The 14,640-nt window shown below is 42.1% G+C and overlaps 1 protein-coding gene across 1 annotated transcript in view; it reads right to left on the bottom strand.

The window, feature by feature from the left end:
* The window catches only part of PLCH1 (phospholipase C eta 1), a 240,388-nt gene extending 237,172 nt beyond the window's left edge, over nt 1–3,216 (bottom strand). The window contains exon 1 of the mRNA XM_060298491.1: nt 3,052–3,216. The gene's annotated coding sequence lies outside the window, so the exon portion shown is untranslated. The remainder of the gene's footprint in view (nt 1–3,051) is intronic.
* Nucleotides 3,217–14,640: the final 11,424 nt, after the last annotated feature.

Genomic DNA, 14,640 nt, shown 5'->3' with positions numbered 1-14,640 from the left:
AATGTTGGTCAACCTTGGTCAATATTATGCCAGAGGTTTGTCACTGCTGTAATGGATTTCAATAGAGTCTGAACTCATGAAGAATGCCTAGAAATTATTCCAGTTCAAAAGTTAAAACGTTCAAATGCCCTACTGTATTCCTTTTATCCGTCTACCAAAATTTTGTATCCTTTTATTTTTTTCTGCTCAGAGAAATGATAGTCATGATCCTTCAAGCATGCAGACCAACACTATTCTTAGAAGGGAGCTGCAGGAGGTTTATTATGTCGTGAAACACGGAGCCAGAACAAAGGACTACTGAATCACTCACCTTATCTTCATCTAAGAAACCTGAGAATTACAGGATTCCTCTGTTGCTCCCAAACTCAGAGCTGCACTTGCCAAGAAAGAAGGTTTTAGGGCCGAGACTACATTACAAAAATGTAAAAAGATAGGTGCACACGATGCTTCTTACCATATATATAAGATTCTTATCTAAACTGCTCAAAAACAATGTTCAGGGTTTTTTTAAATCAGAATTTAAGCATTTGTTTCTGAATCTAGACATCTGATTACTTGGCACTTAATTAAGTGCTCCCCCCTTAAGAATACCAGATAGTATCTGTACCCTGAAAACCTGAAACAGGATTAGAATTATTGCAGAAGTCACGAGTCTCAGTTCATTGAGGACAGAAATCTAGGTTTATTTGTCTATATCATATATAACTAGCTTTCAATAAATATCTGTTGACTAAATGAATAAATTAAGTAGAAAGCATGTAACAGTTTTCCTAGTATATTACATCAAAGCACCCTAACATAAAGCACCTTTATCATATTCTATTTCTATAATTCTATCCTTATATTTAGAAGACTGATTCTAAAAATAAGTTTAACTGATGTTGATGTGGGAAAATGTTATCAAACAGAAGCAATGACTGTAACAGCTTTTATGAAGAATCTGGTGCAGCAATAAATCCTGGCTCTGCCCATCAACCTTCCCTCCCTTTGTCTCATCCCATCGCCACCCCCCAGCCTTCCCCCAAGCACTCCCAATCTCATTATCCCATGATCTGCTAAACTGCAGTTTATACCTCCTGGAACCAGCAGACACACATGTCACTGAGAATTAGGGAACTGGAGGCAGTTACGAGCCACTAAATAGGGTCACAAAGTATCTGAACCTGGAAATTAAGAGGTTTTCTATTTTTTTAATTATAAAAAGAAAAGAAAAATTTAATTGGACATTTTTAAACACTTGAGCTAAATGGAATGCATAATGTCTCGGCATTTATAATGATTGCGATGGGAGAGAGAATTTTAACAGCACGTTATTTGCTAATCATCTGAAAAATATTACCGTTGACTACATTTGCTGATGGTGGAAGGATATTGTCTGAAAACTTCTACCACTAATAAACATTTGCTATTCTTGAAGGCAGATTATTTAAAAATAGGATACTGCAAGACAGTACTCATGTGTTACTTCATCTAAGGTAGTTTTATGCCACACTTTATCCCAGGAAGAGTAACTTCATTTTAAAACTTTTACTAGCAGTTAATTCTAACCAATGTTTAGTTAACAACAACTAGGTATACCAACCATGCTGCCAAATATTGATGCAACCTAAGAAACAGTGAGCCACAGGAAGCTACAGCTCATTCTACATACCCCTTAAGATGTGTACCCTTGCCAAATGCTAACCTGTGTGTAAACAAATGAAACTTTTAAAAGGGGATGGAGCTGTCAAGACTTAGAATTTTAAGGAAAATGACTCTCAATCTCTTAACAGAAAGCTTGAGGAATCTGACTGGTTCGTATTAAGGCTTCTTGAACATTCCCTGAAGATTAAACCCAGAAGTGACCAAAACGCCGGAGCAACTGGAAAAACAATCACTTCTTCTGGGAAAGCCCTTGTTTCTTTTCTTTGGCATTTTACTTTGGTCCATTTTGGAACGCATCTCGTTCTCGTTAACAAGCCAAAAGGAAGACACAGGTGCTGCCCGTTTGTGCGCGCCCGGCTCTCCACCTGCGGAAAGCCGGCACAGGTCTGTCCCCTTAATGCTCAAGAGCAAACACCTGACCAATTTTTTTTTTTTAAACTGCTTAACCAGTAAGTAAAAATATTTTATTGGTCTCCACTTTCATGGGCTAGAAGGGGGGGGGGGGAATCTCAAATACTACCCTAAAAAGCAATTCCTCGCCTCTTCAGTCTAACATCAAAGTGGTATTGCCGTGGGAGGTGGGAGTCCTCTTTTAAATTTTAACTGGTTATTGTTTGAATGCTGAACTCCTACCGTCAAAATGAGATCATAAACTTATTCCGAGTTACAAACAACAAAGAATAAGTCTGAGGGAGCGCGAAAGAGGGCGCCGCAGACGCCCAACAGGGAACAGGGCTTGGGGGCACGCGGGCTGGCGTCTCGGACTCGCGGCGCGGTCGCCATGGGAACCCCGCGCAGGCGCAGAGCGCGCTGCTGTGTGGCCCGGACTTGCCTCTACCGCTCAGCGCTGCGCCGCTCCGGTGCCCCTGGTTTATTCCAGGAAGGGGCAATGGAGTAAATCCTCCTCGCGCTGAGAGCACCAGGTCTTCTCCGAAAACGCCCTGAGTGGGGTCACCGGGCGCAGGAAGAACCGTGAGACTCCAAGTGTAATGGACACCGCACTCCCCTTGCTGGGAAAAGCGGACCTGCTCTTTTTGCGGCGTCTGGCGGTCAGAGACAGGTCCCGGGGGTCCCGCGTAGGGGTGAAGCATCCTGCAACGAGCGATGCTTTACCGTCCACGGGGCGTAAACCCCACTCACCACAAGAGACCCGAGAATGAAATTCTGGCGCGGGCTCACACACCCATTCTGCCGAATTACGGAACCCCAAGACCAGCCGAGGTCCAGTTCTCCGCACAGGGTTTGGGGGATCCCCACTCACACCACCACTCACACTGTCCTAAAGAGCGTGTCCCGGCTGGAACTGCCACGAGAGGAACTCGAGCCACCTGCTCACTTGCACACGGGGACTGCTGTAACAGTCCTCTTTTTCTTGTCCCCCCCCCATTCCCCCCCCAAAGCACTGACCTGCTCAACTTCTGACTGTTCGGGAGATGAAGGACTTCTCGGAGTCGCCGGCAGAGCAGCAGCCTCCAAAGTGCTGGCGTGATGAGTTACTGGCCCCTGTGACTCCAACTTCAAAACCCTGTCGAGGAGCAGAAGAGCCCCCAACAAGGGCCCTTCTCCACACCGGCCTGCAGAACCCCCGAGACGGGCTGGGCAGAGTGGGGCGCCGCTGCCACAACCTGCTTTCTCATTCAAATGCTCACGCTCACTCCGGCGTCCCCACCCTCCCAGCCCCGCAGCTCCCGCGGAAATCAGGAACTGGAGCTCGGGAGAGCGGACTGGAGCTCCCGCCGCCACCACTGGGCCCAGCCGGCTGGGTGGAGGGGGTAGAGCGCCGGACCTGGAACCCTGGGCCTACACCTCCTTGCGGGTCTCGCCGGCAGGCAAGGGCCAGAAGCACTGGGGATGAAGTCTTTTTCTTCTTCTTCCTCAAGTTTCAAAGGTTCCCAAACCCAGAACAACCCCCTTGATACTCATTTTGGGGCTGTGCTGCGGAGAGCGGTGGTGGGAAAGTACAGGAGTTTGGCGAAATGAAGTTGGAGAGGAAGGGCGCAGGGACTGTGTGCAGGTTGTACCAAAGTAAAAAGTGTCAGAAGCACATCTGAAATTCCGAACTGCCCATTTTCTCTCCCCTCGCGTTTTGTACCATTCTAAGAAAAATAGCATCTATTATGCTACTATATAACCAACGAGATCTCTTGTGAGTCAAGTCCAGCTAAGACTGAGGAAGAGAGAGGGTAGTTAACACTGCTTTTATTCTCTCCCGCCCCCACCCCTCCGGCCCCATCTCTTCTTCCAGATGCTTCTCCTAAGTGCTAACAGGCCAATTATTCAATCAGATCAAATTGATGGCAGGTGGACTCAAGCGGTGAATGAGAGCACGGCCCTGGCGGAGGAAAGCTTGCACACAGTAGGCACTCAAATGGTGCTGAAACGATGAAGTCTAGTGAGCATCCTGACGTGGTGAGTGACCAGGTGGCTGCAGCTGTTGGAACGCTGACCACCGCTGGCCCGGGCAGCAGCAGTGTGATCCGGCTTCGGGATTCCAGGATTTGCATTTACCAGCCTTCATTCAACCTGCCCTATTGTTAGTTCAAAGCCTGGCTGGGAGGGACTGGGAGACGCTGCTCCTCACTCACCTTCAGTTTAAAATTCTCCACCAATAAGAAGGTCCTAGAAAAGCTGGCAGCTTGGGGTTGGCAGGGATTTTCTGGGCTTAGTGACAACATAAACTAAAGTCATTTTCTTTTTCAAGCGTGAATTTGCTCAGGAAGTTACAAATGAGTGCCGGAGCTCGGAGAGCTTGGCTGCCCGTCAGCTTTGACGGACAGTTAGTGTGAGGGGTGGTAGCACCGTGACCTCTCAGCGCAAGATCTAAGGTTTCACCTTTTCATCCCACTTAGCCGATACCATAGAAACAACCCATTTGTATTATTCAATTCAACAGAGGCAATTACAATGTCACAGCAAAGCACCATGGGCAAGAAGAAACTTTATCCCGAAAGCAATCCTGGACTTTCAGAAAAAAGGCAAAAGCCACCAGAATAGTCACTTGGATTTCTTCCTGCCAGGGTACCAGGAAGAAATGAGTCTGGGAAAAGATGTATAAGGTCCTTTGGCTCCATAGAAAGAAACCTTCCCAAATTTTCTGGCCCAGCTGCAAATTCCCAGTTTATAAGAAATTAAACAGATATCCCTTCTACCCCTAGATTGCTTTTTGGAGATTTGACTGGTAATCTCCATGGTGAGTAGGAAGTCCCCCCACCCCCGCCAAAAAAAAAAAAAAAGAGAGAGAGAGAGAGAAAGATACCAAGACACCCCCTCACACAACCACGGAAGTTATCCACCCCCCAACCTCCTGTGTTTGTCTTTCTCATATCAAAAACTGTAGATGCAAATGGTGAAATAAACTCATACAAAGTTCACAACAAGAGCACTTGTTTGCTGTGCATTCTTTATTTTGATAGTTTTAATCGATTTCCATATTTTGAGAACTTAAATTTTTAAAAAAATTATGCAGTATTTCAAACCTACCAAAAACAAGGCAAACATGCATATCATACTCTCCCTCCCCCACCCCTTCTTTTTTAAATAAAGTGTTACAGATACAGGTAAAACCCCATCTCCTTGGCCCTTCTCCCTCCCTTTCTCCTCAAAGGCAACCATTCTGAAGTTGGTGTGAATCATACTTCATCATGGTCCTAACGTATATTTCCATAAATCTTTTAATGTAGCTTTTCCCTCTGAGTCCTTTTTTCACCATTAATCAGAGAAAAATTACTAACTAAAACCAAGAAAAATGTTGTTGTTTCATTGCTAAGTTTTTAGAAGCAGGACAGACCCGTTTTTCCCTGCTTGTGACAATCAGAGGGAACAATAACAAAGGGATTAGACACTGGGTAGGACAGTGGGTAGTAAACAGCCTCTCTAGGTTACACAAACCCTTCCATGGTTACTGAACAGTCAATAGGAAAACAAAACAAATAATACCCCCTTCTGCATTCACTGGTTACAAGGGAATTGGAGAAAATGGGACCTAGGTTAACACTTCTTTAGGCAGGTAAAACGAAAGTCCTACATGGTAATAAAGTACTTTTTTGACTGGTCTCTTGGTCACGTAAGCTATAATCTTTTAGTAAGGATTTCCAAGTGTAAGGAACTCCTGCTGCTAGCTCAATTCAAGGTTGAAATCAGCCCTGCTGAAAAATCTGGGGTTTAATTCTCTCAGCTTCCCCATACACAGGGACCTCCATCCATGCAGTGAGTTACAGAAAGCCCTTTATAGCACTCCTTTGACTTAACCTCCTCCCAGCAGTAAAAAGGCTATGAAAGCACCAATTTTTCTTAAATGCCATTGACTGGTGAAAGACATCCTTCCCAACCCCCCTCTCCTCTTGCTTCCAGAGCGATGACTCTCATTAATTATACTGGCACAGCACTGCCTGGCCTCCCTTCTAAATAGCTGCCAGATTCCTACATATCACCTCTGCCTTGATACAGAATGTGCACTGACACCAAGATCACAGAAAATCCTGTAAAAGGCGCCTGATACACGGTAGATGATTGATGTGCCTCGTGGTGGGCCTGCTGTGCTGCATATCGTAAGGAGTTCTTAGAAAACTGCACTAGAAATCTGTGTTGGAAATAGCTTTTTCTAGCTGTACAAAAATCATGCTTTCAGTTGCAAAAATAGCTATATTTGAGACACTCAAATTTAGCCAGCAGTAATATGCGTGAAACGAGAGTGAAGGAGATGAATGTTATCCCTGTTTTAATCAATGCACCAAGAAATCAAGAGAATGACCAAAGAGCTTAACAACTGTCAAGGAGGAGTTACTGCTCTTTCAACACATATGTCTTAAGCACTTGCCAGGTACCAGGCACTGCTTAAGTCTTAGCTGGAATATAGATAGTACTCCTGAAATACAGAGCAGTAGCTGTCCTTGTGGCTTATTTAGATAAAAATCCCAAATCAAACTAGCTTGAGGGAAAAAGGCAACGTGCTGACTCCTACCTTAAGACAAGAGAAAGGATAAGGGCTTCAGTAATGACTGGATCCAGGCATTCAGAGTCATCATCACACTCATTCTCACTTTTGCTCCTACTCTTTTTCTCTCTCTGCTTTTTTTCAGTATTTTGATCGTATTCTCTCTTACTACACACTAGCGTCCTCTACAGGCTGGTGGGGATGGAGCATGACCAGGGACAGCTCCAGACTTCAGTGGTCTCAGCTAATGATCACAGGGGAAGAGAGGGCTTCTTGCTTTTACCATCTGTAAATAAGATTGAAAGGGGGGCTTCCCTGGTGGCGCAATGGTTAAGAATCCACCTGCCAACGCAGGAGACACGGGTTTGAGCCCTGGTCCGGGAAGATCCCACATGACGCCGAGAAACTAAGCCTGTGCACCACAACTACTGAGCCCGTGTGCCACAACTACTGAGCCCGTGTGCCACGACTACTGAAGCCTGCCCGCCTAGAGCCCATGCTCCCAACAAAAGAATCCACTCCAATGAGAAGCCCGAGCACTGCAACAAAGAGTAGCCCCCGCTCACAACTAGAAAAAAGCCTGCATGCCGCATCGAAGACCCGATGCAGCCAAAAATAAATAGATAAATAAATAAATTTATAAAAGAAAAAAGATTGAAAGGGATTCTAATTGACCTGGTTCAAGTCACGTGTCCATCCCTAGGTCAATTAATGTGGTCAGCAACAAATAGAGTATATATGTGACCAGTTCCTGATTATATACCCACCCCTATAGGCAGGAAGGTGGGATACTATGAGTAGCAGCCCCACCAGACTTGGTGGAGTCAGGGAGGATTTGCTCACCATAGTAAGGGGGTTGCTCTTCCCAAATGAGGATAGGAAGGGAATCTGGCAGATGAAAAAAGCAGGTGTTCCCTGCAGTGCCCTCTCCTGAATGTGCCACTAAAGAAAGACAGGAACACCTTTTGTACAGATTCATATGTGTATGACAGAGAGAAAAGTGAGAAGAGAAACTTCCTGAGTCCATCAGGAAGGATGGGGGGTAGGGGACTAGACCAGTGTAAGTGCCACCAATCTTTCCCTCCCCCGCTGGAGAGTCATGTGTCCACACATGTGGCCAACCGTCATGCTGAGATGGAAATGGAGAGAAAGCAACATAAGCAAAATGGATGATCTTGGGAAGGGTTGCTTGGGTTTATGTTTTTTACTTTTTATCATGGAAATTTTCACACATACACAGAAGTAGAATAGTATAATGAAGCTCTATGTATTACTCAGTTTCAACAATTATAAATACTTTGCCAATCTTTTATCTATTCAGGAATGTGGGAAATCCACTGGAATACTTAAATTCATAATGGAAGAAATGCAGGCCTCCAAAATAACTAAACTGAATAAGACCAGTACATGTGAAGCTTCTTAGCAAAGTGTCTGGTACAAAATGAGCTCTCAAAAATGTCGGTTATCTTTACTGCTATTATTGGCAACCTGTTTCAAGCTTTTAAATGCTAACAAAGTCTACACATTGAAATGTACTTGGCCTACAAAAGAAAAAAAATTTTAAGGCCAAACTCTTTACCAATAGACAATAAATAACATTTTAAAATGATCCATTTTTAAATAGGCTATTCATATGCTTTTTTCTAAAAAGTCTTTATAATTGTTTCCCCTTTTATATGGAAATGTCAAAAATATTACAAGCAAATGCAATTTTCACCTTACAAATAAGGAGAAAATATAGGTTAAACTGTTTGTCAAGATCAGGAATGAGTTTGGAATAGATATCCAAATTCAGTTGTGGCTGCCTAAGTTCTTCAATTCAACTAAGATTTTCTTATACACCAGTTATACATCTCAAGAGAGTTTCAGTTCCCAGCATAGAATGAATACTTTAAAAGGCAGAAAGTATGCTAATTAAAGTGAACTTTTCCCATTTTCTATTTTGTCCCAACTTATTTCATTGTTTTTTCCCAACTTATTTCGTTGTTTTTTTCTCTTGGGGGTTGGGGGAGGGAATGAAGTATTTTATAGGAAACAATAGTGTCAGAGAAGGACACAGCCCCTTTTCCTTCCTCCTGAAAGCTTCACAACTCAGCTCTGTGTGTTTTGTTTCCAAGAAGACCTCCCACAGAGCCAATATCTACAACTTTCAAGATGGCCAGAGCCTGAGGGTCAGGACAGGCATATAACTGAAGTTTCCTACAGCTTCCTACAGCATAGGAAATAATATTAAAACTTTGAGATTACATGTTCCCATTACGGAATATACTGGGTTTCTCCCTCCTGTACCACACCATTAGAAATTCCTGCAGAATCCCATAATATAATCAAAAGAAAAATGAATCTTCTTAAACTAATTGCAGACCAGTCATCTAATACAGCAATCATTTTTATAGACATTGAACAAAAGTTTAGACAAATGAGCAAACTGTATTGCAGAGAGAAAATGTAGAAAGAAACTGGTAAGACAATATAAATTCTAAAACTTTGAAAGCTGGGGGCTGGACGAGGCAATTTACACCCTGAGGAACATTCTATTTGGAACCCTAATGAGGCATGTACTCTCTATTACTAACACTTGTTTATTTAAACCAGACAACAAGTGGTTAGGTTTTCCCATACAAACACAGTGAAAGGGAAAACTGCATTTTAAAAACCATATGTTACTTTTTGTTTTATTTGCATATTTAAACTAAATATATACTTAGGGGGCTTGATTTGTCCAAAATAAATATCATGTTCAAATTTGACAAGTTTAAAAAATGTTCTTTCAGACTATTTAAGGCAAATTAATCTTCTTGGTGTAGGATCATGAGATGTATAGGGGAAAATTAGACTGGGAAAATAGGTTTTGGTCAAACCGAGAAGGCAATGCTGTAATGGTCCACTTCATTCCTTATTTGATTCCTCTATTTAACAAATATTTATAGAGTTCCCCAGTGAGCAAGAAACTGAGCTAAATGCTGTGGAGGGAGCGGAAATGATCCAAAATTTATAAGGTATCATTTGAGTAACAGGACCCACTATACCTTGGATGTGAAAGAAGACAGGCAGATCTGCACATAATGTGTCAAGGGCTAAAATAGATATGTGTAGTGTTGTTGAAGAACAGAAGAGGGCGCTAATTACTCAATTTCATTGATGGTTAAAGTCTCTACAAGATGTGTTTTGATAACCAAAACAAACGACCCCAGTGAACTCAATTTTTGTAAAACCTCATTTCTGTCTGAATTAGCTGTGGTCCTAAATTTAGTTACATAAATCTGTTGATGAGGCTTCTTCAAAACAGTGTGTGGAGAATGACAGCTTCTGTCGTGACTTTCAGTAACCCAAATATTTTTGTATTCCAAGCCAGTACACACATTCGAATATATTTGTAACAAAAAAATGTAACAAACCAACACTTATCTTTGCTATGTGCAATGCACTCTTATATATTATCTTCTGTTCTTTTATCTTTTTTAATTGCTAGTGGCAACCCAATAAATTGATTCTCCATCTCACTAGTTATAGTTCATGGCCTACAGCTGAAAAACACAGTTCCAACATGTCCTTTAAAAGTGAAAAGGAGGCAAAGCAGTAGTGTTCAGTACACTGATAGATATCAAAGCCATACAGAATTAAATCTCTGGGAGAAAAGAAAAAAGGCATGTGATTGCTCAACCCTTTGGCCATGAACCCACATCAACAGAAAGGGGCTTCTAAAGTTGTCCAGCCCTCCAAGGGTGGGTCCTCCCCAATGCCTACTTGTGAAGAGGCTATGGAAGATAAGGGCAATCTTCCGGATAGCAGAACTGGGCACCCAGAATGACTGAGAAATTCACACACTGCCAGGACTGGGAGTCATCATTATCACTGTCCAGCAGGGTGAGACATATGCTATAAACCACTGACATTCTATTTTCCCTCCAGGTTGTAGATTGGATGCACTGACATTTGGCCTTAGGCTTCCAGATCATGAGGAACTACCTTGGGACCTAAGCAAAAGGAATTCGTACCAGTCAGAGATTCCAAACTAGGGTATGGACTTACTTCCTAAATGAACTCACCTTCTTTCCTGAGGAATACTGAACCCTAGAATCATCAGTATCTTAATCAAATTCTTTTCATCACAGTTTGCAAAACTTCAAAATATCTAGCTAATTAATGGCATTATTGATACACTGTTTTCCAACTCTGATACCATTTTTTTCCATTCTAATATTTGTTTGATATTTTGACATAATTTGAATAGAAGTTAAACGAGTGAGCTCAACAACCATCTTGAAATAGAAATATGGTTCATTTTTAAGCTTTTTTTACTATTTTACTTTTAAATTTCTGTTAACATTTTAATTTTTAATCCTGGGTTTCTTTATTTTCTTCACTCTTTTCATAAATTTGCATTACTTTCTTCCTGCAATTTGCCTTCAATGAAATCGCTACTTTGGTAATGGCATTAGAAAAGTTCCAAACCAATGGTGGGGTTTGGGACATGCTACCCCCAAATATGGCACTTTATTATATTGAATATTTAAGCTGAAGGAGTTTGAGAAAACAGCAGAAGGAGGAAGTTCACTTTGACCTCCTCCTTCCCTCACACTTCTTCCCTGAAACAGGCCATAAAATCCTCACATGAGAAGTGCTGGAGGAAAGGAGCATCCTTATCTCCAAAGACAAAGGGATACCCAGAGGAATGCTAACAAACAGGGCTTGCTAAATTTCCCCCAGTTTACAATTACCTCAGACTCCTTTCCCTATCATATTCCTCCATGACTGTGTTCTCCTCACCAAGCCTACCATAAAGTACTCAGGTCTAACTATTTCTTTGGGTCTTTATTTCCTTATGAAGGCTCTTGTGTCATATAAAACTTGTATTAAATAAATATGTGTGCTTTTCTCCTGTTACTCTTTGTCACTTTAATTTTCAAACCCAGCCAGGGACGCTCAGAAGGTCAAGGAAAACTTTTCCCTCCTTACATCACAAAAAAGAGCCAGAAAATCATCTCCACCCCAGCTACCCAGCAGCAGTTGCTTCTCCTTAGTATGTCTGCCATCTTTTTTAATGGTGACTTAAGCAATAATGACTCTGTTGGTGCCTTGAACTTCTGAAATGCTGCTGTTTCTTGGCTTTTAGAAATATGCTGTCTCTTTATGAAAAGTCACTGTCTTCAAACCAATGCCATATGCAACCACTGAATTTTAGGACAGATGGTCAACAACATGCCCCTTGACAGCACATGGAATTACATTTCTCCAGGGAGAGACTCATATCTCAAAGATGTAAACTTCACCTTGGTGAGGAATCAAATGATGCTGGAGACCCTTCCACACTGTTAGAGGGAATGTAAATTGGTACAGCCACTATGGAGAACAGTATGGAGGCTCCTAAAAAGCTAAAACTAGACCTACCATATGATACTGCAATCCCACTCCATGGCATATACCCAGACAAAACTATTACAATTCGAAAAGATACATGCACCCCAATGTTCACTGCAGCACTATTTACAAAAGCCAAGACATGGAAACAACCTAAATGTCCATCGACAGATGAATGGATAAATAAGATGTGGTACATATATACACAATGGAATACTACTCAGCCATAAAAAAGAATGAAATAATGCCACATGCAGCAACATGGGTGGACCTAGAGATTATCACACTAAGTGAAGTCAGACAGAGAAAGACAAATATCATATGGTATCACTTATATGTAGAATCTGAAGAAGAAGAAAAAAGACATACAAATGATGCTAGAGAAATCCAGAAGAGGATACAACTCTTGGCACACCACCGCCTGCCTGCTTCAGACGTAGTTCACTCTCCTAAAGCAGGTTTTGCAAGTATACCAGCTTGGTATGAGGTACTGACTGGGATCTTTACCATGCTCGGAGTTACCAGATATGAGAGACAGCAAAACTGTTGGGATCAGTGGCCCTCATTTTTCTTTGACTCCAGTTTTTAAAAGATGGCATTTCAGGCAGCAGATTCCCCAGGCTTTCCCAGGGGTGGGAAAGGTCAAGCCAATTTAGAAGGTTCCATGACCAGGAGATATAAGAGGTCTTGGAGTAAGGAGGAGTTGGGCAGTTAGTTTTGTCAGGCAGCAACCATCCCTGCCCTCTCCTATTTACATAGGGGAGAAAGACTTGACATTAGCACTGCACTCTCCTTTCTACAAGACTGAAGGTGCCAAGTATCCTGTTTCCACTAAGTTTGGAAATAGTGATTATCTCTTTCCTGACATTTACTAAGCCACTGGACCTCATTTTCCTAAGGAGAAAGAAGCATGATAAACAGTGGGAAGCAAAAGAGGAAATGCCTGGGTGGTCAGTTTGTGACTACAGGAGTTTCCTATAAGTGGGGCTGACATCATAGAAAGTGGCAGGAATGATCAGGCTTGCTAGTACACTCCCCAACATACACAGTGAGTGGAGTAACTAAGCCCAGTCACCTACCACAAGCAAACTCAAGTGTCCTTCCCATCCCAGATGATGAGAATCCAGCAGTCAAAGGCTGTGGACTAAACTGCTTTGGGAGTCAAGCAGGTGGGGAAAGAAGAGTTAAGAATCTCCCAAGCCTGAGGACTATGATAGCGAGCCTATGGAGCCCTCACTGAACAGTAATTGTCCCATGCGCTAGAGAAGAGCCAGTATTTGTCCATCTGTCTCATGGATGGAGCTAACAGAAACACCAACACAACAAACAGAAAGCAACATGTAAGGAGCCCTTAGTTGTCTGTTTTCTTCCTTTGGATGTGGCTGGAATATGCTTTTAGCTGCCAGTAATGACAGTGCTGAATGATATACGTATGGGCATAGTTTTCACTCTTCTCCCAAGTTTTGTTCACCATTAATTATGATAAAGCTGGTATTGCTGTCAACATGGCATATATAAGAAGTATGATTGAAAAATGAAAAACAAATAAAACCCCCAAAAGGAAATGTGGTTCTAAGACAAAATAGATTTGAAAGGGCCATAAAAATTCAACCTTTTAGAAATACAATAAGAACTAAACTCATTTGATAGAAATATATTTAAAAAGTAAAGGGTTCTAAATACCCAAGATACCAAAAAGAAAAAAGGTCAAGGAGAAAACGGTGGTCATAGACCCTGTTGCTTTGAAGATAAGAGACTAAGAAGTAGTAAATCCTCTATTTGAAAAAGGTAAAGAACCTGGGCTTTAGTCAAAAATTCAGCCTAAAAGGCCTTTTCCACTTTTTTCAGATGGCCCTGTTATAACCAGCTCCAGTGACAAAGATCTAGCCTCTCTGTAATTATCTAGTTCACCTTGCCCTTGGACCATCAAACAAACTGGTCTAATCAGGGTACCCTACTACGTCTTCAAGGGAAAGATTAGACCAGGTCACCTAGTCCCCAGAAAGACCTGCACCAGCCCCACATTCACACAGCTTAACTGGAAAGACAAAAATACACTGGCAGAGCTGGTAGAGGCCATCAGTGATAACTGTGATGAGATCTGACATCATTCGGAGGCAAACTGAGAAAAAAAAAAAAGGCTCAAGAGCTTGCCACAAAACTAGTTTAACATCCTTAAATAAAAATCTTGTTAAAATCTCTAAATAAAAATAAAACATCCTCTTAAAACAAAACAAAAAGCTATTGAGGCACTAGACCCAGGGAATAAAAACTACCACATAACTTCCTATCCTACCCCAAAGATGATGAAATAAAGTCACACACACAAAAAGTATCTTTGGAAGATTTGAGACCTCACTAAAAATTAATGTTGTTTAATTAGAAAATGTTGAGAAATCTACTTTGCAATGTTTTAAATAGGAAAGCAACAGTTTCCTGTTTTAATCAGGTAGCAGCAGTAAACTTTTCATTCTATATTACTGATTCTGACAGGAGTCAACTATTTAGACCAGATGATACCTCTGACTTTGGTCAGTGTCACAAATCATTAAGAAAAACTTCTGGAGGGTCTTCCCTGATGGTCCAGTGGCAAAGAATCTGCCTTCCAATGCAGGGGACACAGGTTCGATCCCTGGTCAGGGAACTAAGATCCCAAATGCTGCAGGGGAACTAAGCTCACACGCCACAACTACTGACCCCAC

Source organism: Globicephala melas, chromosome 4 (assembly GCF_963455315.2).
Source record: "Globicephala melas chromosome 4, mGloMel1.2, whole genome shotgun sequence".
NCBI classification, from domain to species: domain Eukaryota; kingdom Metazoa; phylum Chordata; class Mammalia; order Artiodactyla; family Delphinidae; genus Globicephala; species Globicephala melas.
Note: the sequence above shows the minus strand (reverse complement) of the source record. Positions and strands in the feature narration are given on the sequence as shown.